Here is a 14175-nt window from a genome sequence, read left to right on the forward strand (position 1 = left end):
TGTCCAAAGAATGTTCTTCCAGAACTGTGCTGGCTTTTTTAGTTGTTTTTTTTAGCAAAGTCTAGTCTAGCCTTTTTATTCTTGATGCTTATGAGTGGCTTGCACCGTGCAGTGAACCCTCTGTATTTACTTTCATGCAGTTTTCTCTTAATAGTAGATTTGGATATTGATACGCCGACCTCCTGGAGAGTGTTGTTCACTTGGTTGGCTGTTGTGAAGGGGTTTCTCTTCACCATGGAGATGATTCTGCGATCATCCCCCACTGTTGTCTTACGTGTGCGCTCAGGTCTTTTTGCATTGATGAGTTCACCAGTGCTTTCTTTCTTTCTCAGGATGCACCAAACTGTTGATTTTGCCACTCCTAATATTATAGCAATTTCTCGGATGTTTTTTTTTTCTGTTTTCGCAGCTTAAGGATGGCTTGTTTCACCTGCATGGAGAGCTCCTTTGACCGCATGTTTACTTCACAGCAAAACCTTCCAAATGCAAGCACCACACCTCAGATCAACTCCAGGCCTTTTATCTGCTTAATTTAGAATGGCATAACGAAGGGACTGCCCACACCTGTCCATGAAATAGCCTTGGAGTCAATTGTCCAATTACTTTTGGTCCCTTTAAAAACAGGGTGGCACTTGTTAAAGAGCTGAAACTCCTAAACCCTTCATCCAATTTTAATGTGGATACCCTCAAATGAAAGGTGAAAGTCTGAACTTCAACTGCATCTGAATTGTTTTGCTTAAAATTCATTGTGGTAATGTCTATAACCAAAATTAGAAAAATGTCGTCTCTGTCCAAATATATATGGACCTAACTGTATCTAGATGTGTGGTGAGCACTTTGAACCCCCAAGTGCTTCACAGAAGTTTATAATGTAGAGTCGTAAAAATAAAAAATATTTTTTTCACAAAAATGATATTTTTGCCCCCAATTTTTTATTTTCCCAAGAGTAACAGGAGAAATTGGACCCCAAGCTTTGTTGTGCAATTTGTCCTGAGCACGCTGATACCCAATATGTGGGGATAAACCACTATTTGGGTGCATGGCAGAGCTCGGAAGGGAAGGAGCACCGATGGACTTTTTTCAACGCAGAATTGGCTGGAATTGAAATCAGACGCCATGTCGTGTTTGGAGAGCCCCTGATGTGCCTAAACAGTGGAAACTCCCCACAAGTGATCCCATTTTGGAAAGTAGACCACCTAAAGAACTTATCTAGATGTGTAGTGTGCACTTTGAACCCCCAATTGTTTCACTAAAGTTTATAATGTAGAGCCGTGAAAATTAAAAAATCATTTTTTTCCATAAAAATGATCTTTTAGCCCCCAATTTTGTATTTTCCCTAGGGTATCTGGAGAAATTGGACCCCGAAAGTTGTCCTGCAATTTGTCCTGAGTACGCTGATACCCCATATGTGGGAGAAAACTACAGTTTGGGTGCATGGCAGAGCTCGGAAGGTAAGAAGTGGCGTTTTAGAATGCAGACTTTGATAGAATGGTCTGCCGGCGTCACGTTGCGCTTGCAGAGCCCCTGATGTACCTAAACAGTAGAAACTCCCCCCACAAGTGACCCCATTTTGGAAACTAGACCCCCCAAGGAACTTATCTAGATGTGTTGTGAGAACTTTGAACCCCCAAGTGTTTCACTAAAGTTTATAATGCAGAGCCATGAAAATAAAAAATAATTTTTTTCCCGCAAAAATGATTTTTTAGCACCCAAATTTTTTTCCCCAAGGGTAACAGGAGAAATTGGACTGCATAAGTTGTTGTCCAATTTGTCCTGAGTACGCTGACACCCTATATGTTGGGGTAAACCACTGTTTCAGCACACAGCAGAGCTTGGAAGGGAAGGAGCACCGTTTTACTTTTTCAACGCAGAATTGGATGGAATTGAGATCGGACGTCATGTTACTTTTGCAGAGCCCCTGATGTGCCTAAACAGTGGAAACCCCCCAATTCTAACTCCAACCCTAACCCCAACTCTCCCCTAACCCCAACCCTAGCCACACCCCTAACCCCAACACACCCCTAATCCCAACCCTAACCACAACCCTAACCCGATCACACCCCTTACCCTACTCCCAACACACCCCTAACCCTAATCTCGACCCTAACCATAACCCTAACCACACCCCTAACCCTGACACACCCCTAACCCAACCGTAAACCTAATCCAAACCCCAACTCTAGCCCCAACCCTAACTTTAGCCCCACCCTAACTTTAGCCCCAACCCTAACTATAGCCCCAACTCTAACTTTAGCCCCAACACTAACCCTAACTTTAGCCCCAACCCTAACTTTAGCCCCAACCCTAACCTTAACTTTAGCCCTAACCTTAATGGGAAAATGGAATTAAATACATTTTTTTAATTTTATTATTTTTCCCTAACTAAGGGGGTGATGAAGGGGAGTTTTATTTACTATTTATAGCGGGTTTTTATAGCTGGTTTTTATGTTTGGCAGCTGTTACACACTAAAAGACGCTTTTTAATGCAAAAAATATTTTTTGCATCACCACATTTTGAGAGCTATAATTTTTCCATATTTTGGCGCACAGAGTCATGTCAGGTCTTGTTTTTTTGTGGGACGAGTTGACGTTTTTATTGGTACCATTTTTGGGCACATGACATTTTTTGCTCGCTTTTTTATTCCGATTTTTGTTAGGCAGATTGAACAAAAACCAGCAATTCATGAATTTCTTTTGGGGGGGCGTTTATACCGTTCCGCGTTTGGTAAGATTGATAAAGCAGTTTTATTCTTCGGGTCAGTACGATTACAGCGATACCTCATTTATAACACTTTTTAAGTTTTGGCGCTTTTATACAATAAAAACCATTTTATTGAAAAAATTATTGTTTTTGCATCGCTTTATTCTGAGGGCTATAACTTTTTTATTTTTTTGCTGATAATGCTGTATCGCAGCTTGTTTTTTGCAGGACGAGATTATGTTTTCAGGGTACCATGTTTTTTATATCCGTCTTTTTGATCGCGTATTACTCCACTTTTTGTTCGGCGGTATGATGATAAAGCATTGTTTTTTGCCCCGTTTTTTATTTTATTTTTTATGGTGTTAACTGAAGGGGTTAACTAGTGGGACAGTTTTATAGGTGGGGTAGTTATGGACGCGGCAATACTAGATTTGTGTACTTTTATTGTTTTTTTATTTGTACATAAAAAAATGTATTTATTGGAACAATATTTTTTTTTCTTTATTTAGGATTTTTTTTTTACACATGTTAATATTATTTTTTTTAACTTTTTTACTTTGTCCCAGGAAGGGACATCACTGTATAGTGTCAGATCGCTGATCTGACACTTTGCAAAGCACTGTGTCAGATCAGCGATCTGACAGGCAGTGCAAGAGGCTTGCTGACAACTGCAGGACCCGAAAGGCCTCCCGCTGCCATTTTGGATCCGGGGCCTGCAGGGAGGAGGGCGGAGGGGATGCTCAGAACAACGCGATCGCATCGCGCTGTTTCGAGGGTCTCAGGGAAGCATGCAGGGAGCCCCCTCCCTGCGCAATGCTTCCCTATGCCGCCGGAACGCTGCAATCATGTTTGATCGCAGTATTCTTGGGGTTAATGTGCCGGAAGCAGTCCATGACTTCCTGGCACGTGCCGGATGTCAGCTGTGATAATCAGCTGACACTCAGCCACGCTCCCCCCGTGAGCGCTGCTGATCGCATATGACGTACTATCCCGTCAGTGGTCATACCGGCCCAGACCACCCCGACGGGATAGTACGTCTAATGTCAGAAAGGGGTTAAAGTGGGGACCTGAATGCTAACATATTGCACCATCACAAAGAAATATTTAGGATGCAGGTTACATGCGCTTAATTAAGGTCTTTAAATGATCGACAATCCTAAAGTTGTTTGGCGCTTGTTTACTGGCCTCTTTACACAGGATGAGTAAGAATAGTGGACACAGAACAGTCATTAAGGCTATGTGCACACAATGCGTTTTGATGCTTTTTTTACGCACGTAAATGGTCCAAAAACACAATGGCATTCTAATTCAAGGTAATGCAATGACAATCCTGAAGTGTTGTGCACATGATCAGTAAATTTCCGTCCGTATTTGCAACGTTTTATTTTCTGCAGCGTGTGAATTCTTTTTGCGTTTCTGCAGTGTTTTTGACTCATTGACTTCGACTGTGTTTGTCAAATCTGCAGCAAACACGCCGGTGTAAAAAGGTTTGCTTATTTGCCGGGTATTTGCTGCCAAAAACGTTGCGAATTGCCAAAGGAAATGATGTCAGGAGGAGGAAGAGTGTGTGGGCGGAAAATATGTGTGTATGTCAGTGTGTGGGTGGAGAATATGTGCGTCTGTCTGTGTGTCTGCCTGGGTGTGTGCACCCATGCGACGTGTACCCAGGCGTCGTCTGATGGGGCTACTGCTCCCATCCCGCTATGTCTTTTGTCACATATAACAGAGACAGCATGAGCCGATGATGGGAGAATAGTCTCATCATCCGGCACCTGTGTCCAATTGTAAAAAAAAATCTAAACATTTACATGATTACATACATATTCACATACAAAATACATACTCACAGAGCGCCTAATCCCCGATGCCCGTGTCTCCTGCAAACAAAAAATACTAAACCAACATATACTCACCTTTCCACCTAATCCCCGATGCCCGTGTCTCCTGCGAATGATAAAAAATAATAAACCAACATATACTCACCTTTCCGCCGTAGTCCATTTAATACTGAGTGTCCCACGTCGATCTCACCCGGCCATCGGCGATACACTGACAGGAGGTGATCGCTCTCACACTGTATCACTGTGCCGCTGTGAGAGTTCAAAAAGCATGAAAAAAATGCATGCAAAAACGCATAAAAAATGCGTATTTTCAGCTGCGTTTTTCTGCCAAAAGATGCATAAACAGTCACTGTCCCACCCCTTAGGGTGTCTGGGATGCAGTTACTGACAGCTCGGCTATTCAATCTGGTATAGGGGTGTGCTGAAGCTGTCAATACTGATTGACAGCTTGGCCATCCAATCTGGTACAGGGGCGTGCTGAGCTGTCAGTGTGTTGATTGACAGCTTGACTATTCAGTCTGAGACTGAGACGTCGGCTGTCTAATGTGTTCATTATTCCACTTAATGGGCATGCTTATTAACTGAGCTGAGTTTCCCAGAATACTGCCAAATGTACATTCATCTTGTGAGGTTTGTGCTGTGCTCTCTGTACCTTGAGTTCTATATGTTTGATCTGTTGCCTGACCTTGGACTTTGTTCTGACTACCCACCTGTTTAACCCCTTCAGCTCTGATCTGTTATCCTCCCGGTACTCTAACCTGGGAGCGTTACCTGACTACACTTTTGTCTCTTCCTTCTGTTTATGATGTACTCTCTTGGCTTCTGACCTTGGAACTCCTAGACAGGCCAGATGGTCCTTGTTTTTCTCTCGATTTAATTTTTCTATTAAATTCAGGCCAGGGTCTATGAATGTGAAAGCTGATGCCTTATCTCGTAGTCTAAATTCCATTTCTCCTCCAGAAACTATCCTCCATTATTCATCGGGGTATTGTGGTGCCTATGGTAACCTCAGAGCTGGAAGAGGAGATTCGTAAAGCCCAGTCGTTGGCTCCTTCTGCTTCCCCAGGGTCCAAATTATTTGTGCCTGTGTACCTAAGATTGCGGGTGTTACAGGAATTTCATTATTCCATTTTAAGTGGTCATCCTGGGTTTACTGCCACAACGAACTCCATTGCTAGACTTTTTTGGTGGCCATCCATGCATAAGGATATTAAGGATTTTGTATCTGCTTGCGAAGTCTGCGCATGCGCCAAAGTCAGTCATAGCCAGCCAACTGCGGAATTGGCTCCATTGCCTATTCCAGAAAGACCATGGACTCATTTGTCCATGGATTTCATTACTGATTTGCATCTGATAGGAAGACTGCTATTTGGGTGGTATTTGATCAATTCAGCAAACAAGCTCATTTTGTTCCTTTGTCAGGATTACCTAATGCAGAGACACTCTCCAGGTTGTTCATCTCTCATATTGTAAGATTACATGGTATCCCTCTGAACATTGTGTCTGATAGGGGAGTACAATTTGTGTCTAAATTTTGGAGAGCTTTTTGCAATAAACTGGGGATTGACTTGTCATTTTCATTGGCTTATCACCCTGAAACCAATGGTTAGACTGAGAGGGCAAATCAATCTTTGAAACAGATTTTAAGGCGCTTTGTGGCAGCGCGACAGGAGGACTGGTCATCGTTTTTACCTCTCGCTGAGTTTGCTTTCAACAGTCGAGTAAACCAATCTACTGGAACCTCGCCATTCTCTGTAATTATGGTTTTCATCCCCAGTTTGGCAAATTTTCTAGGATTAGTTCTGAATGCTCTGGGGTGGAGGTCGCCAAAGACTAAGGGATGTCTGGAGGGAGGTTGAAAAGAATATTGGGACTGCTCAGATTCACCAAAAACGAAAGGCCAATAGAAGATGGTCGGTGGGTCCTGCTTTTAAGATTGGAGATAAGGTTTGGTTGTCGTCTAGGAACATTAAACTTAAAGTGCCATCGGCGAAGTTGGGTCCAAAATTTATTGGTTCATATAAGATCCTAGAGGTGGTCAATCCTGTGGCATTTAGGTTAAAGCTTCTCCATCCCTTCGCATCCCTAATGTATTCAATAAATCCCTATAAAAGGAGTATATCCCTTCTGCCTTGTCTGCCTCATCACCGCCTCCTCCGATTTCTGTAGACGGTGGCCTGGAATATGAGGTTCAGAGGATTGTGGATTCTCGGAGGGTCCGTAATTCCCTCCAGTATCTCATCCCCTGGAGGGGATATGGACCAGAAGAGAGATCCTGGGTCCCTGCTCGAGATGTGAAGGCCAATCGATTAGTCAGGGCCTTCTATCTAAAATTTCCTGGGAAGCCTGGGGGGTCCGATGGGCCCCCTAGAAGAGGCGGTACTGTCACAGTTTCACCCCTCAGGGTGTCTGGGATACAGTTACTGACAGCTTGGCTGTCCAGTCTGGTATGGGGGTGTGCTAAAGCTGTCAGTACTGTGATTGACAGCTTGGCCATCCAATCTGGTACAGGGGTGTGCTGAGCTGTCAGTGTGTTGATTGACAGCTCGACTATCCAATCTGAGACTCTGAGGCATCGGCTGTCTCATGGGTTCATTATTCCACTTAATGGCCATGCTTCTTAACTGAGCTGAGTTTCCCAGAACACTGCCAGACATACATTCATCTTCTGAGGTTTGTGCTGTGCTCTCTGTGCCTTGAGTTCTATATGTTTGATCTGTTGCCTGACCTTGAACTTTGTTCTGAGTACCTACCTGTTTAACCCCTTCAGCTCTGATCGGTTATCTTCCCAGTACTCTAACCTCGGAACGTTACCTAACTACGCTTTTGTCTCTTCCTTCTGTTTATGATGTACTCTCCTGGCTTCTGACCTTGGACTCCTTGACCACTCTGACTTACGGCTTGCAAGTGAGAAGTGACTAGTATCACAGAATCCTTGCAGAAATTTCTGCAAGCAAATACGCAACGTGCACACATAGCCTAAGGCTACTTTCACACTAGTCCGTCGGTACAGGCCGTCGCAAACCGTCGGCCCGACGTACCGACGGACAGTGTGTTAATGTAGCACAACGTGGGCAGCGGATGCAGTTTTACAACGCATCCGCTGCCCATTGTGAGGAGGGGCGGAGTTTCGGCCACGCATGCACGGTCGAAAATGGCAGACCCGACGCACAAAAAAACGTTACATGGAACTTTTTTTGTGCCGACGGTCCGCCAAAATGAAAGTCTATGGAGAGAAAACGCATCCTGCGGGAAAATTTGCAGGATGCGTTTTTTTCTCCGAAACGACGCATTGCGACGTCCGTCACACAATGCAAGTGTGAAAGTAGCCTAACAGATCAATCAGTCTCCATACAGTATAATGTTATCAGCAGCACTTCTGCAGCTTACACCAGGCGATGTGCTGCTGAGTACAATGATTTTTGTTCTGCCATAAACAATACAATCACCCAATGAATCAGCAACATATTGTTAATTTGTTGGGTAATTACTGACATGTTTATACCTATGAACTCTTATCTGCACTGCGGATATTTATAAATGTAGATGCTGCATACACACCATATATGACACACACACATTGAATTTTACACACACATAAGAAAGCACACACATAGCACACATACATTTACACACAGAGCAAATGTATACAGAACACATACATAAACATGTCTTCTCATATGTACAGTGAAGGAAATAATTATTTGATCCCTTGCTGATTTTGTAAGTTTGCCCACTGACAAAGACATGAGCAGTCTATAATTTTAAGGGTAGGTTACTTTTAACATTGAGAGATAGAATATCAAAAATGAAATCTAGGACATCACATTGTATAAATTATATACATTTATTTGCATTTTGCAGAGAGAAATAAGTATTTGATCCTCTACCAACCATTAAGGGTTCTGGCTCCTACAGACCAGTTAGACATTCCTAATCAACTCATTACCTGCATTAGAAACAGCTGTCTTACATAGTCACCTTTATAAAAGACTCCTGTCCACAGACTCAATTAATCAGACAGACTCCAGCATCTACTACATGTGCAATACCAAAGAGCTTTCTAAGGATGTCAGGGACAAGATCATAGACCTGCACAAATCTGGAATGGGCTACAAAACCATAAGTAAGATGCTAGGTGAGAGGAAGACAACTGTTGGTGCAATAGTAAGAAAATGGAAGAAATCCAAAATGACTGTCAGTTGACATCGATCTGAGGCACCATGCAAAATCTCACCTCGTGGGGTATCTTTGATCATGAGGAAGGTGAGAGATTAGCCTAAAACTACATGGGGGAACTTGTTAATGATCTCAAGGCAGCTGGGACCACAGTCACCAAGAAAACCATTGCTAACACAAACCGTAAAGGTTTAAAATCCTGTAGTGCCCGCAAGGTCCCCCTACTCAAGAAGGTACATGTGCAGTCCCATCTGAAGTTTGACAATGAACACCTGGATTATTCTGTGAGTGATTTGGAGAAGGTGCTGTGGTCAGATGAGACAAAAATTGAGCTCTTTGGCATTAACTCAACTCGCTGTGTTTGGAGGAAGAGAAATGCTGCATATGACCCAAAGAACACCACCCCCACTGTCAAGCATGGAGGTGGAAACATTATGTTTTGGGGGTGTTTCTCTGCTAAGGGCACAGGACTACTTCACCGTATCAGTGGGAGAATGGATGGAGCTATGTACCATCAAATCCTGAGTGAGAACCTCCTTTCCCCCGCTAATTCAATAAAAATGGGTCGTGGCTGGGTCTTCCAGCGAGGCAATGACCCAAAACATACAGCCAAGGCAACAAAGGAGCGGCTCAAAAAGAAGCACATTAATGTCATGGAGTCGCCTAGCCAGATCTTAATCCCATAGAAAACTTATGGAGGGAGTTGAAGCTCTGAGTTGCCAAGCGACAGCCTCAAAATCTTAATGATTTAGAGATGATTTGCAAAGAGGAGTGGACCAAAATTCCTCCTGCCATTTGCACAAACCTCATCATCAACTAAAAAAAAGTCTGACTGCTGTGCTTGATAACAAGGGTTTTGCCACCAAGTATTAAGTCTTGTTTGCCAGAGGAATCAAATACGTTTTTCTCACTGGAAAATGCAAATAAGTTTATATAATTTATACAATGTGATTTTCTGGATTTTATTTTTGATATTTTATCTCTCAATGTTACCATTAACCTACCCTTAAAATTATAGACTGTTCATGTCTTTGTCAGTGGGCAAATTTACAAAATCAAAAAGGGAACAAATAATTATTCCTTCACTGTATACCACCAAGAGTCCATACATTCTATGCTCAACCATACACACAGAGACACACACAGAGACAGACAAACAGACCACATCCCTTCACATCATTGGACAGTCTGTTTCACACATGACGGAGCCTAGAGAGAGATGCTCTTTGTAACCACTTGTACTCTGACCAAGAGATTGGAATTTTATAATATAAGGGCTTCTTATATTAATTCCAAAAGACTTATAAATGTTTAAAGGTGCTGTCTGGTCTAAAATGAAAAGTCTGCTGTCATTCTGTGTGATTGCAGACTTTTTAATTTCCCCTTGTGCATGCACTGTGTGCTGCGAAGGTTCGCTGGTTTCTGAGCTGGGAATGGTAGTGATGTATGCGACATGAATGTCCCATTGCGGAAACCATCCAGAGGTAGCCGTCCAAGTATATCGAGCAAGGCTGCACCCACTGGACGGCCGCGCCCACAAAATGTCCGCGTTCTCGCTCCATACACTTGTATGGAGTAAGGCCAAACCCACTAGATGTCTTCTGCCCAAGAGTATGTATATCACATACATCACCACCGTTCCCATCTCAGAAACCAGCGAATCCATGCACTGTGCAGTCTCACAGTGACTGCAGACTTAGCATTTTAGGACCGGACAACTCCTTTAATGAAATAGGTTTTACAAACTGGACAGTCAGTAAGAAGAATGTTTCATAGGGTCATCTACCTAAATGTAATTTTTAGCAAAGAGCTCCTATTTACTTCATACTGGACCCATATTTTGCATGAAAAATAGCTAATCTTGAATTATTAATCACTATCCCAGTGTTCCAAAATCCCTTTGAAAACGCTTCTTGTCTTGTGTTGTTATGGAGTCACTAGGGTGGTCACTAGTGGAAATGTTTAAAGGGACTCTGTCACCTGAATTTGGAGGGAACAATTTTCAGCCATAGAGGTGGGGTTTTCGGGTGTTTGATTCACCCTTTTCTTACCCGCTGGCTGCATGCTGGCTGCAATATTGGATTGAAGTTCATTCTCTGTCCTCCGTAGTACATGCCTGCACAAGGCAATCTTGCCTTACGCAGGCGTGTACTATGGAGGACAGAGAATGAACTTCAATCCAATATTGCAGCCAGCATGCAGCCAGCGGGTAAGGAAAGGGTGAATCAAACACCCGAAAACCCCGCCCCTATGGCTGAAAATTGTTCCCTCCAAATTCAGGTGACAGAGTCCCTTTAACTTAATGCCTTTTAAATTTTGGCTGAAACTGTGTACACATTTAGGAATTAAGGCGGTACCCTAACCCTAATAACATGTTATAGACATGATTATTTTTTTAGTTTGTTAGCAAACCCATCATGAACATCGGAAGAATGAAGCCTGCAGGGAGCTTTTGGACTGCTATTATATGGCTGTTACAAGGAATTTAACCCCTTCACCCCTGGGCAATTTTAGGGTTTTTTTGTTTTTGTTTCCCCCCCCCCCCCCCCTTCTTCCAAGATCCATAACTTTTTTTATTCTTCTGTCCACATAGCCGTATGAGGGCTTGTTTTTTGCGGGACAAGTTGGAAGTTGGAAGTACACCATGCGTTTTACTACTTAACCACTTAACGACCAGAGGTATTTTTGGTTTTGTATTTTCATTTTTTGCTCCTTGTCTTCCCAGAGCCATAACTTTTCAATTTTTTTTTGTCAAAATGGCCATGTGAGGGATTGCTTTTTTTGCAGGATGAGTTGTAGTTTTAAATGACTCCATTGATTTTAACATATTGTGTACTGGAAAACGGGAAAACATTTTTTAGTTAAGTGGTGAAAAAAAATCAAAAGTTTGTTAAAAAAAAGGCGCCATTTTCCGATACTCGTAGCGTATTTATTTTCCATGATCTTGTGTTGTGTGAGTGTTTATTTTTTGTGTGCCTAGCTGCTGTTTTTAATTATACCATTTTGGTGTAGATATGATCTATTGATCACCCATTATTGCATTTTAATGCCATGTTGCGGCAACCAAAAAAACGTAATTCTGACTTTTTTCTTGTTACGCCATTTAGCTATTGGTTTATTCTTTTTTCATATTGATAGATCGGGCGATTCTGAACACGGCGATATGTTTGATTTTTTTTTGTTTTATTGTTTTATTTTAAATCGGGTGAAAGGAGGATGATTTGAACTTTTATATATTTTTTATTTTTTTTATATTTTTTAAAACTTTTTTTTTAACTTTTGGCATGCTTCAATAATGGGAGACTAGAAGCTGCCATAATCCGACAGGCAATGATCAGATCGCCTGTACTGTATATAACAAAATTGCTCTGTCGCTATGAGCAATTCAGCTATGACAACCATAGAGGTCTGGTGACCCGCGATCACATGACAGGTTTACCAATGGGCGGGATTTCCAGTGTACTTGCCGGAAGATCGCGTTAAATGCTACTGTCAGATTGACAGCGGCATTTAACTAGGCTATTCCACCTGTGGCTGTTAGAGGCACATGTTAGCTGTTCAAAACTGCTGACATGTGCTGAAAAAGATGTGGGCTCAGCGCCACAGCCCACATCAAAGGGAGGGAGTCCGACATGTCTTAAAGGGGTTAATATACAGGGAAGCGAGTAAAAAATTCTAAGTGCGTTAAAATTGTTAAAATAAAAGTGCATTTTCACAATAGTTTTTTGAGTTTTTGATTTACCATGTTCACTATATGGTAAAACTGACCTGGTAATATAATTCTCCAGGTCAGTTTGTATAGATTGATACCATTCATGTACAGTTCATGTTTTTTTAAGAGATGAAAAAGAGATGAAAAAAAATCTGAAATTTGTTAAAACATAAATTTTTGCTTTTATTGCCATGTTCTGAGACCTGCAATATCTTTATTTTTCGGAATATGGGGCTGCGTGAGGGCTTTTTTTTGTGCCATGAGCTTATGTTTTTACTGATACCATTTTGGGGCAGATACAAAGCTTTGATCTCCTCTTTTTGCAATTTATTGCAATGTTGCGGCAGCCAAAAAAACATAATTGTAGCGTTTTGATTATTTTTCGCCGTTTACCGATCAAAATAATTTATTTTATATTTTGATAGACTGGACTTTTACGAATGCAAGCAATACCAAATATGTGTATTTTTTATTTTTTACATTGTTTTAATACCATAATTAGTGTAGCTCCTGCTGTAGAGGCTGTGGGCCCCCAAGGAAATTGCCCAGGGACCCTAAATGCTGCCTAGTTGTGTGCCATAGATTGTAACCGCCAAAATGTATATCAAGCTAGTAATTGCAAACATATTGCCTGTAAGCACTACAATTGGTGCTCCATCTACAGTAAAGTTAAGTTTCTGTGCTTGCATGTTTTTAATCCTGAGCCTCTTAAAAGCTCCTGCAAAGAAAATGTGTGGCCAAACTAATACCATCCTTGCATTCCATGGACAACTTAATGGCAGCCATTCAGTTGTCCATGCAATGCAAGGATGGTTTTAGTCTACAGAATGGGAGTTGCTGTCACAGAGTGGCTCATAATTTTGTTTCATAGAAGGAGTCCAGAGAACTACACCCCGTATGATGTTATGCCAATATCTTTAAGTAATCACAATGCTAAATTTTTTACCATTTTTACAATTTATAAAATTACAATGTCATTGCTACAAATATTCAAAATGATCAAATCATCACCCTAACTCTTTGATTACGATATTACTCTTTTGGGTTCACTCGTTCAATTAATTGATGTGCCAAGTCCATTTACACTGTGTCATGTGCAGTGTTAAATGACTACATGTTTGTCAGTTGGACGATGCCCTGTGGAAAACGGTGATTTTTTGCACGAAACAACAGTTAACATAAACAAGTGTTCTGTACGTTTGTCAGATGATTAGAAGCTTGTGTAGACTAAACCATTATTGTTAAGCAAGCGTTCCTAGGAATTCTTGTTGATAATCATGCAGTGTAAATGCATCTTAACTGGTCTGGTAGGATATCTCACCTATGACCTTAGCTTTGATGTGGAAATGTTTTACAAATCTCCTTAATTAGAACGAAGACATAGCATTAGACACACTAATGTACACAGCCCAAGGTGAAAATCTTTTTAAGTAGGATGGAGGGAAAAAACTGAGATGGAGGGAGTTTCATAGAAAGAGATGAAAAGCTTATTGGTGACGTACAGTGACCAATCAAGACATTAAACCAACCTAATATTGTGTAAGTTCTTACTTTGCTTCCAAACTAGCTGACCAATTGAGGAATTAAATAAAGTACTACTGAAGGTATTCAGTAGTATCTGGCACCAGAAGTTTGTAGCACCGCCTTTGGGTACAGCAAATTGTGAGCTGGATGGTCCATGGGTCAGACTTTTTTTCCACCACGTACCTACAAATTGGATTGAGATTCAGGGAATTTGAAGG

This window comes from Ranitomeya variabilis, chromosome 2 (assembly GCF_051348905.1).
Source record: "Ranitomeya variabilis isolate aRanVar5 chromosome 2, aRanVar5.hap1, whole genome shotgun sequence".
NCBI classification, from domain to species: domain Eukaryota; kingdom Metazoa; phylum Chordata; class Amphibia; order Anura; family Dendrobatidae; genus Ranitomeya; species Ranitomeya variabilis.